Raw genomic sequence first — 4,707 nt, forward strand, 5'->3', positions numbered from 1 at the left:
GTTCTAATCTCAGCTATGTCAGAATGTCCACCCAGCTTTTTGTTTCTTTTGACCCCTAAAAACCTGGAATTGCTTTAATCAAGTGTACCCTTTCTAATTGGATAGCAGATTGCATCTCTTTCTGTTATGCAGAGGCAGATCTGACTCTGGATGGACGCGTCAAGGCTCATAATGTTAGAGCCATGGTGTGAGTTGGTGGCTTACCTGAGATTGGCCTCCATGGAAAAAAATTTGCAAAGCTGCGACATGGAGTTCAGTGCACGCATTCACATCTCCTATTGTTTAGATCAAGGGTCCCCCAAACTGCGGCTCAAGGGCCACATCCAGCCCTTGGCTGAATGTCATCTGGCCCCCAGAAGCAACGCTAGAAGAAGCTTGATACAGCCAACAGCAGTGACCCACAGAAAGAGTTTGATCTGGCCCACAGTGGAGGCAGCAAGAGTGCATTCTGTTGTTACCACCAGCTCAGATACTCGAAAGTGAAAGTGGCAGCGCATCAGAGCGGTGGGGGCAAAGCACGCCGGCGCAAAGCCACCACTGATTTTTTTTTTTTGTGATTAAGCTGCGGGGGAGAAGCAGTTGGTGGTCCATCCCAGTGCCATTTCTAACCTTTTTTTCGGGGCGCATCCTTGCATTTTTTTCCGACCCCCGGCGCCTCAAGGCCTCACTGTAATTCGTTTGCCGCACGGCACAGGAGGCACGAGGCTCCCAACACTTTTATTTGTGAGCCGACATGGAAATAGAATATATACGAGTCACTGAAGCTGAGAATGATGAGCCCATGGAGATCCCTACAGAGGATGATGGCACAGTCCTGCTGTACACAGCCACTGCCCAGGTTCCTGGAGCTTGCGGTCTGAGATATAGGAATCCTGAAAATCGGTGAATAAGGGGTGTCCGGCTAGTAGAAGGGATAACTGCATGCACCTGAGACGGGAGGGGGGCATCTTGTCTATGTTGTCAATTACCCTAAAGATAACAAGAGGAAAATGGATGAAATAGATGTGAACGTGAAACGAGTTGTACAAAAAACATCTGATTTAATCGTTCTGGGTCTTCCATGAAAAACCACGAAACAGGATCTGAAGGAGTATTTGGTGACGCCATTAAGGTGCAGATTAAGAAAGATGTTAAAACTGGCTCCTCAAAAGGTTTTTGTTTTGTTGGCTTTATGGAGTATGAAACTCAAGTGAAAGTGATATCATAACGACACATGATTGATGGAAAAAGTGCAGAAATCCTCATTATTGTAACCCAGATACTAAGATGGATGCTTCTCCCTGGATTAGGGTCTCCAGAGTGTATTGTTTTGCTCATATCACAAATCTGGATGTTGCAAGAGAGGAGAGTGAGAGGTAGGGAAAAAGGATGGGAAGGGGAAAGAGGTAGAGAAGGGAGCAAGAGTACATGGGGAGGGGGAGGAGGTGAATGTGAGAGAGTGCACCACATGAAAACCCCCCCATCTGCCATCCATCCTCCTACTTCCCACCTAGGGGAGGCAGGGCGCAAGGTAGCCACCTTTGGAGAAATCTAGAAATATTACTGACACTTTGTGTGCCACATCCCTACAGCCAAGGGAACTTTGCCCCTGGCCTCCTCCCTTCCCAAGCATTTCAAATCAGACGTGGTCTCCACCCCCCCAATCCTTCTCAGCAAATAACTCTGAGGGGCTCTCTCCCTCCTTCTCCCCAACTCAGCAAACTTTGAGGAGGACCTTCCCCACCTCCCTCCCTAGCCCTCACGATGACTTGAAATGTCCCATAAGGCCCTTCGTTTGGATAAAGATACCTGACATGACAGGAGGTTTGGTCAGTCTGTCCTGAGTGATCTATCTGAGGTTTACAATCCAATTCCACTCTCCCAGGGCCCTTGTTATTGGTGCTAGACTGCCCTTGAAAAAAAAAAAAAAGAAAAGAGAATATTACAAAAATGGCTTATTGCCACCAAAAATAACTTTGCCTGTTGGGACTGTTTTTCTGGTTGTACTTTCCCCATTTTCATTAGGGATTCCCCAGCTATGTGTCCTTGCCCTTGGAGAAAATGAAAGTTGCTTACCTGTAACAGGTGTTCTCCAAGGACAGCAGGGTGGTAGTCCTCACAGAACACTGATCTGCCTGCCCATGGAATTGATTCCTATATATTATCGGCTCTAATAAGACCTGAAGGGGTCCTTGCGCAGCTTCTCTGAGGCAGGATGGTGTGCACATGCTCAGAAGAGCATGCCAGAAGCTTCTAGGAGCTATGAAGTAAAATTTCACAGACCCAGGCTCCATCAGATGACATGATCCAGCTGTCCTCAGGGAACACCTGTTACCGATAAGCAACCTTCACCTTACTCCCTACCATCTAAATACATGGTTGCAAAGGCTTTTCATTCTGCTTAATCCTGAACTATGTAAAGGCTCAAATATCTAGCAACCTTTCACATTTGTTATTTTTGCTTTTTCTCACATTGCAAAAAGAGAAATTTAGGTCAGCTGTGGGGAGTGCTCGACTCTGTCTGCCCACATGGGATTCTGTTTTGAACACGGCTGGATTTCACAGAGCAGGGGCTATGCATTTATGGTATCCCTTCCCCAGAGAGTTTAAGGCATGGCTTCCCAAACCTGCCCGAGTGACATTCCACCCTCTCACCCCCTCAGTTTGATTTGTAGGACATTCCACAGTGAATAAACATGAGATACATTTGCATACGTTGCAGACCCAGTGCGTGCGCATATACCTCATGCATATTCAACTGGCCATGGTGGTCACCAGAACGGATTTGAATCCACCTAAGTGGGGTATGAGGAGAGGAGAGGATGTCTGTGTCTTGCTCCAGGTCACACACGGTCACTGCTCCGTACTTACAGAGCGCATTTCCCCTGGGAAGTCAGTAGGTAAAAGGCAGCGATTTAGGCTTTGTGATGGTTCCTAGCAGTGTGGACAGATCACTGTCCTGTAGCTGTGGTAAATCTCATTGCTGTTTCCAGAGCGTCCGTCCTTGTACATGCATTGGCACGGCCCATCATCCATTCCTTCTTTAAGGACACCTTCTGGTATCCCATTTCATTATGAGGCCGTCACCAGTACAATAAGGCATTCACAGTACGGTATTGGAAGAGCTGACGGCGTGCGTACCCCTTTGTGTCCTGGTTATAACCTGATATCTTATTTTTTTTTTTTGTTTGTTTCTTTGGGATGTGGATTCGAGGTATGTTGGGGCGAGCCCTTCCGTCCTATAAGTCTCCCGTCAAGCACAAGCTCTACATTGTGCCTAGTTACAATGCAGAAGGGAGGAATTGTTTTCCAGGTACTTCTGATTAGACATTCATCACCTAAACAATCAGAAGAAATTCTATATTTCCTAGACCTGGCTCCATTGAAAGAGATGCTTCCTTCTCCTTTGTAATAAGGCTGTGCAAATAAAGCTGATCGAGTGCAGCTTCATTGTGCTGGGCAGTAGGTAAGGGAATAGTGAGTTATCGTTTATTGTATGCAAAGTAAAACAGTCTTCGGAAATTCAGAAAAGAGTAATGATAGCTCTCAAAAGGGCTTTCTCTTCCTGTAATGCAGAGGGCTGGCATATTTGGTGCTGATGAAAACTGCATTCTGCAGGCTGTGAGCCCATCCGATGGTACTGGGAGCCCAAATGCTTTCAAGACCACCTGGGCCCTTTCTTCGGACGTCGCCACGCTGGAGGCAGGACCGCACACAGCCTCTTATAACCAGATAAGACTGCGGTTTTAAGACAGCACCGTTTGTTAAAGTCGAGCTGTATAAGAGGGCGAGAGCTACTCCAGAAGCGACAAGGCTGCTTTTAAGCTCATTACAATGACTTGTGCGTTTTCCATATTCATAAAAAGGCTTCACCGTGGGGTTTATACTGAATGAGACTCCATCGTCCGGAAACGTTAAATTCCCTGCAGTCAGTGGTCATTTTCTAAACTCGCTTCCTTGTCCCCATTGCAGTTTCAGTGGATGGTGGAGGCCGCTGTTGCCCCCCCCCCCCTCCCCGGTATCTTATTTTAGAAAGTTATCGCTGCCTACACTCTATTGCAGGGGTTACCATACTTGCCCTCCTGACCCCACAGTTAGTCAGGTTTTCAGGATATCCGTAGTTAATATGTAAGAGCTATGTTGGAGACTCAGTAAATGCAAATTTCTGCGAGTTAAGAAAATACATAATTCATTTTTAAATACCTCCACTGAAACAGGCCTTACCCCCATCCCCATGAAGGGCCTGGCTGCTGGTGGCATTAATCAGTGATTGGGGTGACCAACAGACCTCTTCCAGCAAATCCGATTATGAGTGATGGGACATGTGCGGGGTTGCCCACAAACTCCAGGTCAGAAGGGATAGTCTGATCCAGCCCTGTATTTACCTTCGTTGCAGCCAGGATCTTGAAGTACCAGTTTCTCAAAGAAAAGCAGGAACTACAAATCCCTAGATGCACCCTAGATACCTGAGATCAACTAACTGCCAGATCCCTGGTTCCCAAAATGGAGTTGGTTGGGTTGTAGGAGAGGGGGTTTAAATGATTTTTTTTTCAGTAGAGCATTTGATTTTATTGCACTTCAGTTCTGAAAGTGTGATATGAGTTGACAAGGTTTGGGAACCACTGCGCCAGTCCCTGGAGGGAGACTGTAGGCCAGTCTTAGCTTTCTGACACTGCCTCCTGTTGCATTTTGGAACCTGTAGTGCCTGAAGCAGCAGAGACTGCAAAT

General features: G+C 46.8%; 1 pseudogene; it reads left to right on the forward strand.

Moving 5' to 3' along the window:
* The first annotated feature begins 733 nt into the window (after window positions 1–733).
* LOC115073637 lies at window positions 734–2,061 on the forward strand (annotated as a pseudogene).
* Window positions 2,062–4,707: the final 2,646 nt, after the last annotated feature.

This window comes from Rhinatrema bivittatum, chromosome 12 (assembly GCF_901001135.1).
Source record: "Rhinatrema bivittatum chromosome 12, aRhiBiv1.1, whole genome shotgun sequence".
Taxonomy (NCBI): domain Eukaryota; kingdom Metazoa; phylum Chordata; class Amphibia; order Gymnophiona; family Rhinatrematidae; genus Rhinatrema; species Rhinatrema bivittatum.